Below are 15,737 nucleotides of genomic sequence, written 5' to 3'. Positions count from 1 at the left end.
TTATTTAATTTTATTTATTTTTAATTTTTTTGTTTTATTTATTTTTTTATTTGAATTTGAATTTATTTTATTTCAATTACTGAAAAGAGTTTTTAATAGTTTTGGATAATAATTTTAGGTGACAGTACATCCCTAATGACAGAATGCTGTTTTTTCACTTGTTATTTTTAAACAGTAGTAGTCTGTATACTTGACATATTGCATAGTATTCAGTAAGTAGTATGTATTTCATTCTGAACACAGCCATTATTCCTGTGCCGTTTACATTGTGATTTAACAAAGTCAGTGGAAAACCGCTGCTCTCTTCAAAGCCGAATCTCAGGAGATGCTTTTGGCCCGCTGAACTTGTCAATGTTTGCGTTTCATAAGCACACTGTTATTCGAGTCTTGGATCGTGTGTTTCAAACGCTGCCCCTCTGATTCAAGGCCTTTATTGTCTATATTCTGTCGTTTTTTTCCCTGTTGGAATGAGTTTGATAAATACCGTTGTTAATCCCTCATATTTCATGTTAATATTAGTTTTATTGCTCCAGATTAAAATCTCTTGGACGGAGAGGTTAAGGCACCATAAATCCAGAAACGTTTCGATTTCGAAAAGCTGTATACTTCTGTTGTGATCAGAGGGAGAGCCTGTCATCTGTTTGCTATTAGAGTTATTGTTGCAGCACATTGTGCTTCAGATAATTGCGGTCTAGGAAGAGATGGTGTTGGACAATCCGACTGCGAGAGTGATGTAATTCATCATCCCCGTGTGATGACGGATTGACGGATAGCATGTGTAGACGATAGTCAAACAGAAATCTCACCCAGTCAACACTCCGGGAACAAGAGGAATTGGGTTACGTGAACGTTGTACGCCACCGGTTTATTTTCTTTAAAAGCAGGGATTCCCAAACCAGGGTTCATGAGTTGACGAAAAGCTAATAATTAATAAACATCATAAAAATGTCAAATTAAAATAAAGAAATATTCATTTAAAACTAAAAATAATTTAAGAAATAATCATTTTAAAGTGTATATAACAATAAAATAATGAATAAAATAATTTGAATATGAATAATGAATAAAATAATTGTAACATTTTAAAAACAATACATTTTTTAAAATGTAAAATGTTTTAATTTAAAAACAACGTTTTTATTGTTTACCTGCATGTAATGTGACCATTAACCAGCAGTAAAGAAACGTTTTAAATATTAATATTTCTCAATATTAATTGAATATTAATAATAATTATGATTAATTTGTTAATATTTTATGATATTAGTAAACATTTTAACTTTACTTCAAACCTTTTAAAATGTTTTAGCTTTAGTATTAATATTACTTTTTGAATATTAATATTAATAATTAATAGTTTTAAATATTTTGTAATATTAAAAAATAACTATTGTTAATCTTTTGTTGAAATATTAATATTATTAAAAACTTGTAACTTTTTAAATATTAATATTACTTTTTAAATGTTAATATTATTGTTAATTTTTAAATATTTTAAAAATATTATAAAACCTTTTTTTACATTTTTATTGAAATTGTGTTATTTGTTATTAAAATATATTTTATAATGTTAATATTACTTTTTAATATTAATAATTACCCTTTAAATATTTGTAGAATATTTAAAAAATAACTTACTTTTTATTTAAATATTAATATTATTAAATTGTTTTTACTTTTTAAATATTAATATTAATAATTATTATTTTTATATTTTATTTATTTAAGTAATGTTATCACAACTTTTTAACTTTTTTATATTTATCACTTTTAAAAAAATATTTGTATTATATTAATAAACATAACTACTATTTTAAATGAAATCAATCACATTGTTTTTTTCATTTTCTAAAAAAAAAACAATTGCAAATGATTTAAATGAAACAATTCAACCTCAGATGTTGCAAATAGGGACGTCTTCTGACTAGTCATCGCAGCTCAGTTGATACCTTGTGGTGGTGTGAGCTGTCTGGTTGTCTTCACAAACACTTTCTTAAATCACAGAGAAAGTCTCTCAGATGGACGCAGAGCAAGTGGAGAATAAACCTAGAGGAAATGAAGTCCCTTCAGTGCTTCAGGCTGTGCAGAAATGTCACAGGAAGTACTTTCTAATCAAGCAAAACAACGTTCACCGAGTGAAGCTGCAGAATTGCGGTTCTGGTGGGTGACGAATGCAGAATTGGGGTCTGTTCTTTCACGGGGCCGCAGGGAAAATGCTTTTGTTGTTCATGTCGAAGGTCATGCATCCAATCAAACTCTACGTCACAAATTCATCGTCTCTCGGAGATGCTCTGGAGGGTGAACTTGACCTTCAGCATTCACATCTTGGTCAACAATCCACTGCAAACTCAGGACTATATAGGTTTTGCCAGGAAATGTTACATTATAGAAGGAATAAAAGGCTTGCGAATGCCATCATGTCGATTTTCGATTTGTCTCAGATACTTATTAACCTATGATGACTTTTATCACAGTTTTGTGACTTTCTTATTTAGACTGTGTCCAGCAAAACACTTTTCCTAAAGCCAGAGTATTTTTTTTTTTTTTCAGTTGTTTTCAATTGAGGCACTTGCCATTTTTTTTCCGGGTGGCAAGAGTTGAAAAAAGAGACTTGAAAAAGAAAAACAGAAATTTGGTGAATTGTATTGAATCCAATTAGGGTCAATTTGACCCCCTCCATAAAAACTGTACGCAGAATTTGAGCCTAATACAATAATAGCACTAGAGTTTCACACAGTGATGGTCTGTCAGCTCTGATTGGTTTAGTTGATAATACATCACAGACGTGGTTACAAGTTTTACTGTAGGTCCCATTTTGTTGCTTTTTTCCTCAGTTTCTCACACCTGCACAGTACAAATAGCTTTTAAAGTTCATGAATGTCAGCCCATGTGTGTTTTTTTTTTTTTTTTTTTATGTTGCAGTGGTCTGGGAAATGTTTGCTTAGTAATAAAAAACTGCTTCCTTAGTCTTAAAGTCTCGTTTGTTTCAGAGGGTCTCACTGGACGTATGGCTTACATGAGTACACACACACACACACACACACACACACACACACACACACACACACACACACACACACACACACACACACACACACACACACACACACACACACACACACACACACACACACACACACACACAGTCACTCATGTAATAAACACACATATGCATAGTATTGTGCCGTTTAGTGGATGTGTTTCCATAAACTTAAAGAAATTGAGAGACTTTTTGTGATTTCATGTTGATGTTAAGTTGCATATTAACACATTGATTAAAAATTCTGTGCATTTACAACATGAAACTGCATGTGCAACATATTTAACTTCTGTAATGTGATGTTTTGTTGCATACAAAGAGATATTCGTTGGCTTTTGAATGGAGAGGAGAGAATATGTTTGGCCATGATATAGTAGTGTTGATAGTTCTATAGTATTATAATTTTGTGCATAATTTGTCTTGGTCATTTGAGCTACACATATGATTCTTCATATCATGTGTCTTGAGCAGAGATACAATTTTTATTTTTTTATTTTTTTGCCAAATGATGACACTTTTTTGCACAAAAACGTCTGGTCTTATTGTGCATAGATTCTGACATAAATCATTCACAAATAAGACCAGGGACATTCAATGCAAAAGCAAATGGGAACCATTTCATTTTGAAATCTGTGTGAGGTAATGGTGTTTTTTGATACTTAAATTTACTGCACCAGTCATATGAATATGATATAACAAAGAGTCAAATTTTGCTGCTTCATGACTGACTCTATCTGACTTAGACTTGGTGATTCATCAAATGTTATTTTCAATCATGATTTTTCTTTTCAACAATTATGAATATGAATTATGAAAACAAGATTAGACATAAAATTTTTATATTGCCTCAGTCCAGTTTGTAGTGATGTTCTTGATGTGTCTTGGGGTATAAATCCTGTACACCCCTCTCTTTACAGCGTCACACAAAATTTTCGCTGTTCTCAGTATTTTTCGGTGCACTACAGTTAATTTCAATTATTTTGATTTTTTTTTTAAAAAATGTATGTGTTAAAAAATACAGAAAAATATGTAATATTGAGAAACATTTTTGGAATTTAGAATAAATGCAAAGTTCTGTCATAAAACTCTAGGGGCCCTATTTTAACGATCTAAACGCGAAGTGTGAAGCGCACAGCGCAGGTGCACTCAGGGCGTGTCCAAATCCACTTTTGCTATTTTAACGACGGAAAAACGGTCCGTGTGCCGGGGCGCATTTTTGAAATGGGTTGTCCCTATTCTCTTAATGCGTGACGTTCAATAAACCAATCAGAGTGTCATCTCCCCTTCCCTTTAAGAGCGAGATGCAGTCGCACCATGGCGGATTGCTATTTACATGCCGGAATTTGTTGGCGGAAAAGCTGAACGCTTTTCAAGCGAAGAAGCCGATCTGCTCGTGCGCGAAGTTAAAGCGGGCTTGCAAATGCAGGCTTTCAAATAGCTCCGCGCGATCAGTCAGTTAATATGTGTGTGTATTGGCACGATTGTTCAATTAATTAGCCAGTTTCGTTCATCATTATAAGTAGCAATAGGCTGAATTGAAAATAGGTATCCTAATTCTAATACACACAATGACTATTCATCATTACATTTTTATATTTATGTAGCCTACACAATAATATTCTTTTACACTGTAATCCTTTTGTTTTTAATATTTGGCATGTTTGTGTGATGCGCATCCCTGTGTGTAATAAGCAAAGTCAAGCGCACTGTGGACGCGCCCAGAGGTGCAGTTTCTATCAACGCGCTCTAACAAACAAAATATTGCGCCATTGACTTTAGACTTTAGACCAGGTTTGAGTTGGTCTATGGCGCAGTCTATTTTCAGCTCCTTAAAATAGCAATGCGCCGGCAATGCGGCTGAACACACCTCTTTTTTAGACCAGCACGCCCATGGGCGCACTAACTGGCGCAAATGCATTTACTAATTTAAGGACGTGGCGCTGAACGTAAAACGCGATCGGCGCTGGACGCAAACTAGCAAACACACTTGCGCTGCGCCTTGCATCGCATTGCGCCGGGTGTATTATAGGGCCCTAGATGGCGCAGGCTGATATTGCAATCTGCTTGCAATCACATCATTCTCTATAGGGCACAACTGATTGGTTCCTGCTGTATCAGTAGCCAATAAGCTCACTGCTCAACCTTCAAATACTGATCAGCATTTGCTGTAGCAGTTGCAGCATGCTTTCAGAAGCCCTCCACCTTCCCCAGCTCCACCTGTATAGATCTGCTACAGGTAATTCATGTATGATATATTGTACAGCAGCAGCATGTTGTGTATGTATTGGCAGTAGCAAGTCCCGTACTTGTTCTGCAGCAGCAATAACCAACGGCAGCAGCAATAACAGCAGAAGCAATAACCAACAGCAACAATAATAACCAACAGCAGCATCAATAATAACAGCAGCAGTGTAGCTGATCTATTCCACCAAGACCAAACATATCAACATTGTCATATCAATTACTATGCCAAACTCTCAGAGTTGCCATGACAGAACTCTTTTCTATGTGAATATATTTTAAAATGTAATTTATTCCTGTGATGCAAAACTGCATCATTACTTCAGTGTCACGTGATCCTTCAGAAATAATTATAATATGCTGATTTGCTCAAGAAACATATTATTATTTTTTTTTTTTTTTCAGGATTCTGCTGACCCCAAACTTTTGAATGGTATATATTATGCTTTATTTATCTAATTTTATAACTTATATAACAATAGATACATGATATTTCCAAAGTAAATGAGCAATCATGGTCAATAATTGTGATCTCACTGTTGAACAAAATAATTGTGATTATGGTTTTTGTCATAATCGAACATGTCTGATATGCATGTGCAATGTTTTTTTCACATTGCCTATTTAAAAAAAAAAAAAAAAAAAAAAAAAACCCAGAGAGAGTTTCTGAGGAAAACATGTCTTATCTGGTCATTCAAATCACAAGTATTCCAGCGACGCAGGCTGACGCAGTTCAAATCATTACGAAACCATGTGAGGATTGTTTTTGGAATGCATTCTGTATATAAATCCGTTCATAATTGCTGAGCATCAAAGGTGCTTGTCACATGTAATCACATGTAATTTCCAGGATTCCGTGCTAAACTGAGTCTGCAGGGCTCCAGTGACCTAAACGTTAGTCCAACTCTATGCTGGAAATTTAAGTTTACCTCGATCCCTGAGGTGTCAAACAGAAACCTAGTCATTTTTTTTTTTCAGATTCATAACCTCATCAAACTGAGAAAGCCCATTGCTTTAGGCGAGAAAGAAGAGGAGATGCAGCTCTGCCAAGCCCGAATGCCTTCTGATTAAATGCAGTTCTGTAACTTAGAGTAATCAAACCGAAATGCAAATCAAATATCTGTTTTCTTCTTATGTCCTTGTAGAATCAGATCTGCTGGTGTATTTGTTGAACAAACATCATTTAAATGGTGGATAGGCTTTTCTGCTGTCATTTTTTTCCATCCAGATTGATTACACTCATCTAAATGTTGTTTTGCTCCTTGCTTTCTGTGGAATTGCTTGTAGAGAGCAACCATCCAATAACAGTCTCTTCGTCTCCATGTTTCCACTCATTGGCATTTATATCAACTTGTTAAATGTTTAATGGTCCATTAGAATTGTTTAATTGTCCCAAAGTCATGTGCTAGATGTTTTATCCCTGCGTGCTGTGCGCAAATTTTGACCTTTACAGCTACATTAACCTTTTCCATTTGATTACAGCGACTGTTGTCAGCTAGGCCTAATAAATGTGTTTTCAAACATCTTCCAAATGAACATCAATTCATAATTTAGCCTAAAATACATGTAAATATATTGTAATATATTTATTTATTTATTTATACGGTATCTCACAAAAGTGAGTACAGCCCTCACATTTCAGCAACCATTTTATTATATGTTCTCTAGGGACAATACTATAGAAATGAAACTTTAGAGTAGACAATGTGCAGCTTGTATAGCAGTACAGATTTTCTGTCCTCTAAAAAAACTCAACATGCAGCCATTATTGTCTAAATAACTGGCAACAAAAGTGAGTACACCCTAAGTGAACATGTCAAAATTGTGTCCAAAGTGTCAATATTTTGTATGAGCACCATTGTTATCTAGCGCTGCCTTATTCCTCCTGGGCATGGAATTCACCAGAGCTGCACAGGTTGTTGCTGGGATGCTCTTCCACTTCTCCATAATGACATCACGGAGCTGCTGGATGTTAGACACATTGCGCTTCTCCACCTTCTGCTTGAGGATGTCTCACAGGTGCTCAATAGGGTTCAGGTCAGGAGACATACTTGGCCACTCCATCACCTTCACCTTCAGCTTCCACAGCAAGGCAGTTGTCATCTTGGTGGTGTGTTTGGGGTCATTATCATGCCGTTCAGCCCAGGGAGGGCATCATGTTCTGCTTCAGGATGTCACAGGACATGTTGGAATCCATGTTTCCCTCAATGAAGCGCAGCTCCCCAGTACCAGCAGCAACCATGCAGCCCCAGACCATGATGCTACCACCACCATGTAGGCAAGACATCCTTTTCTTGGTACTCCTCAGCAGGGCGTCGCCACACATGCTGGACACCATCTGAGCCAAACAAGTTTATCTTAGTCTCATTAGACCACAGGACATGGTTCCAGTAATTCATGCCCTTGGACAGTTTGTCTTCAGAAAACTGTTTGCAGGCTTTCTTGTGAGCCAGCTTCAGAAGAGGCTTCCTTCTGGGATGACAGCCATGCAAACCGATGTATGGTCTGGGCACTGACAAGCGGACCTTCCGCTTCTGCAACCTCTAAAGTAATGCTTGCAGCACTCATGCATCTGTTTTTTGAAGCCAGCTTCTGCACCTGACGCGCAGAAGAAGGTCTCAACTTCTTTGATTCATCTTCTTTGGCCTGTTCCGAGTGAATCCCGTCTTGGAAAACCTCTCTCTATGACCCTGGCCACTGTACTGTAACTCAGTTTCAGGGTGTTACCGATCGTCTTATAGCCTAGGCCATCTTTCAAATCCTCAGAGGGTTCTTTGCCATGAGGTGCCATGTTGAACTTCCAGTGATCAGTATGAGAGAACTGTACTCAAAGCACCAAATTTTAACTGCCCTAATACAAGATCCACACATTTGTATGGTCCTGTCAAGCAGACAAAAACATGAACATGATGAATAGGACTTGAATGTGGCTTTGCATGGTTAAACAACATACAACTGTTATCACTGAGGGTGTACTCACTTTTATTGCCAGCTATTTTGACAATAATGGCTGTATGTCAAGTTATTTGTAGAGGACAGTACATCTGTACTGCTATACAAGCATCACATTGACTAAAATATATCCAAGTTTAATTTCTATAGTATTGTCCCTTGAGAAGATAAACTAAAATGAATGGTTGCTGAAATGTGAGAGGTGTACTTTTTATGTAAAAAATTTGAATGAGCAAATAAATGATTAATTATGAGTTCGTATGCCAGAGTAGTTCATCTATCTAATTAGTTTCGTTTACAGAAAACATTGTTAGACTTGTTACATTAATATTTAAAAAGTCACTGGTTACCTCTGTGTACTCTATTCTTGGAAATTGCAGTAGACTGGCCTCAATATAGTTGACGTTTTACAATATACACCCCATAAATTAAATTTTATATGCTTCAGGAGCAAGTGTTGGGATTTAACTGTTAATTACTTAATCTGTAAAACTGTGATCTGAGTCTACAGCAGCTAAAGTTTCACAGTGGACTATATTTGTTTCATACCTGCTAATATGTTATATTTATTTGTTCTTTTCTTATGTTCTAGCTGCATAATAGGTCAATCAGAACATGAAACAGTTTCTGTGCTGTTGAGCGTACTTCGATATGGCCTTTCATGTTTGTTTGGAAACTTTGTATTACACAACGCACACAAAACACTCCGCAGGTTTGCTGTTTGGCTTGTAGGAAAAAAGCATGTCTGTAAATGAACTATCTATGGTTCAGGGGACTTGAGAAGAGTCGTGTTTACACATCAGCCAACGACCAATCAGTGCAGCTTTTCACTGCACCAACTCTTCCAGAAAGGTGCTAAAAACCTGAAGCTTACTCAAGAATACAAGGACGTCAGAGAGCGTCCTTCATGTCAGATTGCTGTTATTGTTGGCAAGCCGATCTGAGACCTGGATCCGAGAGTTCCTTAAGAGATATCTTTGATATTACAGTGGAATTTTTACCCTTTTCTTTGCAAGAAGAAAATATGCCTTAGGCTCCAGGTAAGATATTGCAGTTTCCAAAGGGAAGAACTGAGCTGTTTAGAGATCAGTTAAAGGAAGAAGCCAACCTCTAAAAAATGCTGGGTTAAAAACAACCCAAGTTGTGTTGAAAATGGACAAAACCAGCAATTGGGTTGTTTTAACCCAGCGGTTGGGTTAAATGTTTGCCCAACCTGCTGGGTAGTTTTATTTAACTCAACTATTGTTTAAAAATGACTGTATTGCTTGAATAAAATGAACCAAAAGTATGTTGGAAATTAACATGTGTTAAACCGTTTAATAAATTAACACTGAACAATAAGTAATTAAACAATAAACATTTATTAAATTGCTTATTAATAAATCTTCATCTGTTGATTTATTATTGTTGCCTCTAGTAATTATGTGTCTGATTTTTAATTTCCAACTTATTTTGGGTTCATTTTAAGCCATCCATATAGTCATTTCTAAACAATATCTGTCGAGTATGTTAGTCAAACATTTAACCCAGTCGCTGGGTTTGTCCATTTTCGACCCACCTTGGGTTGTTTTTAACCCGGCATTTTTTAGAGTGTATTTGTGTCATTTCATTATCTGTTGCACTTTCTTTGTTCTTCAAGTCTTTGCAAAGTCTCATAATTATGGTAATTCTATCATGACGCAAGTTGCAACATTCTAGAGCCTTTGATTTTCTATAATTATCCGTGAAAAGCCTTTAGAGTGAGTGCATTGTGACTGTTTGATCTAGAAAATTGAATTAAATGCAGTTTTTCAGTGCTCTTCTGCAAAATCTTGTTCATTTTGGAAGATTTCTCAAACTCGCATCCCTGGCCGTCACTCAATAAAGTGTCTCGGCATGTTTCATTCAACCCCCCCACCCCTCTCCCCACATATAGACACATTTAACTGGCTTGTATTTGTTTTAACAGGCCGCAGACCCTAATCGGCCACTTTTTATTCCCTTCAAATGGCTTTCCCATCGTTTTTTCCGAACGCTCGTGTGAATTTCTGCCTATTTCCGATCATTCTACTTCATTTTTCTTAAGCCGAGAGTCTCGGGAGAGATTAGAATAACGCTCGTAATGATAAAAACGGCAGGAATTCGTCAGGGAGTTACGGGGCGACCTCAGAGGGTGGGCTGCACCTCGGCATGGAAAAAAAGGCTCATTGTATCAGCACTTGAGAATTTTACTGCTCTTTTGAGAGTGTTCGGGCCTGGTCCCACCCGAACCTGACCCGGCCATGATGAATGGGTCTGTAGAGGCTCTCCTAGTCGACGAGGTCTTAGACCCTCTGTAAGTGATATGACTCTCTCTCTCTGGACTGTTTTTGAACTTGCATGATTTACGTCTCATTTTTTGAGGTCTACATAAAGTGACCTGCACACCTTTTTTCCAAACCTTTTTTCTCTCATAAAGCCCTTTTGCATGACTCCTCATGAAAAGTGTGGAAGATCAAGTCATGAAAAGGTGGTGTTATAAGATTGCTGGGTAGCAGGAAAGTGTGCACAGTAAAGAGTGAAAACATGTACACTACTGTTTAAAAGTTTGGGGTAGCTAAGTCTTTTCTGCTCACCAAGGTAGCATTTATTTGATCAAAAATAAATAAAAAATTGTGAAATATTATTGCCTTTTAAAATCACTGTTTTCTATGTGAATATATTGTAAAATATAATTTATTCCTGTGATCAAAGCTGAATTTTCAGCATCATTACTCCAGTCTTCAGTGTCACATGGTCCTTCAGAAATCATTCTAAGATGCTGATTTGCTGCTCAAGAAACATTTATCATCATCGTCATTGTTGAAAACAGTTGTGCGGCTTCATATTTTTGTGGAAACAATTTTTTTTTCAATGATTATTCAATGAATAGAAAGGTCAGAAGTACTAAAACAAAACAAAAATAAAATTAAAAATGTCTTCACTGTCACTTTTGATCAGTGCAGTGCATCTTTGTTGAATTAAAGTATTAATTTCTTTCAGAAAAAAATATCCTATTGACCCCAAACTTTTGAAAAGTAGTGTATTTGATCTCAGAACTGAAAAATGTTTGAAGCAGCTGCCATTTTTGCCTGATTTTTATTCATAAAAAAATAGTACATGATCATTTTAAATCATTTGTGCATAACTTAATTAATATTAATGAGCAAAGGCTTTGCAAATTCATGACATCATACATCACAAACTTATGAGCAAAGTACATTGCAATGCATGTCATTCATATTGTCCCATAATTGCTTGTATGGAGTATGGATTTGGTGGTTTACCAACAAAAGAAGTTTCTCCATCTGTTTGTTTTTCAAGGAATCGTGCAAGTATGCGGCACATCGAGCCTGAGCCATTTATTTCTCAAAGCTCAGATTTTGTTGGGGGATGACGTTGAAACGCTCAGCGAAACATTATCATTCACGGCTGCAGAACGGGGGAGATTTAGACCCAGAGAATGAATTAGAGAAATTGGAAAGTTCCTCAGACATCAGTTCCCAGGAGTGTGAGAATAAAAAATGGTCCGATTTTGTTTTCTGGCAGAAGAAATGGAAAACAAAAGGTTCTAATTAATCAAAGTAATGTCGGCAGATGTGAAAGGTTGTGAATTACCAATTGAAACAAAAACATTCGGTCCTGTCGCCCCTCTGTCCACATTTGTCAGTGGTTTTCATGTGTGGAGAGGAAAGGTTTCCTGTAAAGCTGCTAAAATGCTGGCCTCAGGGCCTATGTGTGTGTGTCTTTAAAAGTGTACTCTGTGTTTGTTATTTGAGGCCTAAGCTGCTACATTTTATTAGCAGCATTTTGACTGACCAAACCTGTTAAGAGATGGGCTGTGCTTGGAACAGCACACTAGTTACTCCTAAATTTGACTGAATAAACAATTAGCAGATATGCACATTTAAAATGTACAGTTATAGGCTGTGTTGGGAATAGCATGCTACCTTAAGCCCTGGGTATACTTCGTTTTACAGTCGAACGCACAAAGTATACTTCATTCGACTCGTACGCATACACAGGCGTTCGACTCATGCGCAGTTTTGAGCAATCTCTCACTGCGAGTTACTACCAATGTAAGGATCTTTGTATTCTTTCATGCTAGAGTTGAGGGTACTTTCTAACCTCTTGGAACCATCAGTCATCTGTGTAGGCCTCCATTGTTGCTGTAGCTTGCATTCGTTCCGGTCTGTTCTGTTTATGCAGATTTTTTTTGACTACAGTACCTTGTGATTCGACGCCCCCAGGGCACGGTTGCCACCTTGTGGATAAAATAATTACTGCAAAAAAAAGAAAGAAAGAAATGTGCATGTGCGACCTGCGCGCACAAAGTACGTCCGGTTACAAAAATCCAGCGGTATGCATACAATAAGCGCATACTATTCTGATGATGAAATTTACATTAAGTAAAAAGTGAAGCTTTTTTAAGTTTAAGTTTTTCATCTAATATTTACTTTAAATTTTATTTTAGCTTAATTTCAGTTAACGAAAATGACTTTTAAATAGGTTTGCATTTAGTTAATAACAACACTGAATTGGATGCCACTCACATAATTACACATGCGCTTGATGAGGTCATGTGACAACAATGTACAATCATACTACTGTAGAGCTGCACGATTCTGGATTAATTGAGAATCACGATTTTTTGGTTTCAAACAGAGATCACAATTCTCCAAAGATTCTGATCAGACAACTAAACAAAATAGCATGTAATTTACTAGAGGTTCTGACAAAATGTTAATTGCTGCAGTCTATTTAAAATGTTTAATTAATCTGAATAAATTATTAAAAAAAATGGCTTGAGTGAATGATTCAATGACTCACTCATAAATACTTAATTGTTTCATTACTGTATTAATCAGTATGAAGCATCTCTTGAATAAATGATTCAGTGACAAATACATTTTTAATAGTCACTTGTCGCCACCTACTGGCGTAACGATGTAATCAATAAAACCATTATTTGAAATATCAAATTACTTTCAAGAGGTGATTTACTCGCTTCCATAGACATCAGTGTTTATTTCCTGACTATAAACTTTTTTCCCAGTTCTTCTATGATATGAATATTTGAAATAATGACACTGTGTGGTTGAAAAATGGTTTGTGAATCTGTTTCATGCCTAAACATGACAACTGCTCTCTCTGGAAAAGTGGCAGCACGAACGCAGATTTCAAAATTTTCAGTGCTCAGCGTAAATGAGTACACCCCCTTTGAAAAGTAACATTTTAAACATTATCTCAATGAACACAAAATCAATTTCCAAAATGTTGACAAGACTAAGTTTTATATAACATCTGTTTAACTTATAACATGAAAGTAAGTTTAATAATATAACTTAGAGAACAAAATTTTCAGTTTTACTCAAATTAGGGTGATGCAAAAATGAGTACACCCCACTGAAAGTCTCTGGAGCAAAGCTTAATTTTAGACTACAAATGTCTAATTTAACAAGAATTCAACCACAGGTGAGTCTAATTATTCATTAGACAGTTGACTATAAAAGGGTGTTAAAACCCCATTTCATGCTGTCAGCAATGGCACCACATGGAAGAGAAATGTCAAAAGACCTGAGAAAGAAAATAATTTCTTTACACCAGAAAGGTGAAGGCTACAAGAAAATCAGCAAAGCTTTACTTATCAGTCAGAATACTGTAGCAAAAATACAAAAAATTAAAAAAGATGGAACTGCAACCATCTCACAGAGACGTCCAGGTCATCCACTGGAGTTAACACCTCGACAGGAGCGTCTTCTGATGAGAAGGGTTGAAGAAAATCGGCATGCAAGTTCACTAAACAAATTATCTAATGAAGTAGAAAGCCAAACTGGGGTGACTATTTCTCGTGACACAATACGGTGTACACTGCAGAGGAATGGCATGCATGGGTGCCGTCCACTAAAGAAGCCTCTCCTAAAGCCCAGGCACAAAAAAGCCCGCCTAGAGTTTGCCAAGGCCCATGCTGACAAAGATGAAGACTACTGGGACTCTATACTCTGGAGTGATGAGAGCAAGACAAATGTTTTTGGAACTGATGGCTTCAAAACTGTATGGCGTCGCAAAGGTGAGGAATAATGCATGGTGCCTACAGTGAAACATGGTGGTGTCAGTGTCCTTATGTGGGGCTGCATGAGTGCTGCTGTCTGTGAGCTGCATTTCATTGATGGCATCATGAACTCACAGACTTTTCCAACATGACAATGATCCTAATCACTTTTCTGAAGAAGAACAGGGTGAAAGTGATTCAGTGTCTCCTGATCTGAATTCAATCGAACACCTATGGGGAATTCTGAAGAGACAAGTTGAGCATCACTCTTCATCCAGCATCCAGTCTCTAAAAGAGGCCATTCTTGAAGAATGGAAAAAGACAACTTGTTCATTCCATGCTTAGAAGACTAGGTGCTGTCATTAAAAATCATACAAAGTACTAGATGTAGTAGTTTTTGTTGTGGGGTGTACTCATTTTTGCATCACCCTAATTTGAGTAAAACTGAAAAATGTGTTATCTAAGTTATATTATTAACCTTACTTTCATGTTATAAGTTAAACAGATGTTATATTAAACTTAGTCTCGTCAACATTTTGGAAATTGTTTTTGTGTTCATTGAGATAATGTATAAAATGTTACTTTTCAAAGGGGGTGTACTCATTTACGCTGAACACTGTAGGTGTGATTTTGTCAAAGTTTTAATAGACACAGGCGAATTGTGTGTGGGTGTTTGAATCGAGATTGTGATCTTTTAACCATTAATCATGCAAATCTATGCTACTGTTTAAACTAATATAACTGCATAATGTATTTTGTTTCACATACTTTACAAAAAAGCAAGTAGTATGTGGTTGAAAGGCATTTAGATTAATGCTGTATTTTCCTGTTCATGTTTTTACTGTAAAGGTTCAGTTTTAGAGGTTTGGCTGCATATATAACTGACCCCTGTCAGATAAATGTGATATAAGCTGTTTTCTCATATAACCTTGGGTATATACATTCTCTTCAGCTCCCCGTGGCTCTTTCTGCTGCTTTCCCAGGGTGCCGCGGGTCTGTTGACACAGATGCGTCCTGGGGTCTGAAGTCAGTGGGGTGCTTTCATTCTCCTCTTACTGTTCAAACACTGATGAGCATGATTCTGATCTGGGGTCAGTCAAAGAAAAGCAACACTCACCCAGTTCCTCTGGTTCTGAACGGCTGATACTTTTCTCACCAAGCCGAACCAGACTTCCAAATGCTCTTAAAGTCGTCATGAAATCAAAAGTGACAATTCTTCTTATTTATTCTAGAATACTGCAATATCTTTTATAAATGATTTATCCATGCACATTTTTTATTCATGTGTCCCTCATAATTTTGAATCAAAATAACTTCCCCTTCCTCTTGCAGTGACATCTCTTCTCTGATGACGAGGGCGGAGCAACCTGTCACTCACATGAGATCCACCAATAGCAAGCTTGTGTATATGTTAGTATATGTTCACAGGTGTGCTGGTATACTATATGTGTGTTT

At 36.4% G+C, this 15,737-nt stretch overlaps 1 protein-coding gene across 1 annotated transcript in view; it reads left to right on the top strand.

The window, feature by feature from the left end:
* The window catches only part of scube3 (signal peptide, CUB domain, EGF-like 3), a 95,978-nt gene that overhangs the window by 22,178 nt on the left and 58,063 nt on the right, over nucleotides 1-15,737 (top strand). The gene's annotated exons all lie outside the window — the stretch shown is intronic.

The sequence above is a fragment of the Chanodichthys erythropterus genome, chromosome 20, assembly GCF_024489055.1.
Source record: "Chanodichthys erythropterus isolate Z2021 chromosome 20, ASM2448905v1, whole genome shotgun sequence".
NCBI lineage: Eukaryota > Metazoa > Chordata > Actinopteri > Cypriniformes > Xenocyprididae > Chanodichthys > Chanodichthys erythropterus.
The sequence above is the reverse complement of the archived record's forward strand: the minus strand, read 5'-3'. Positions and strand labels throughout refer to the sequence as shown.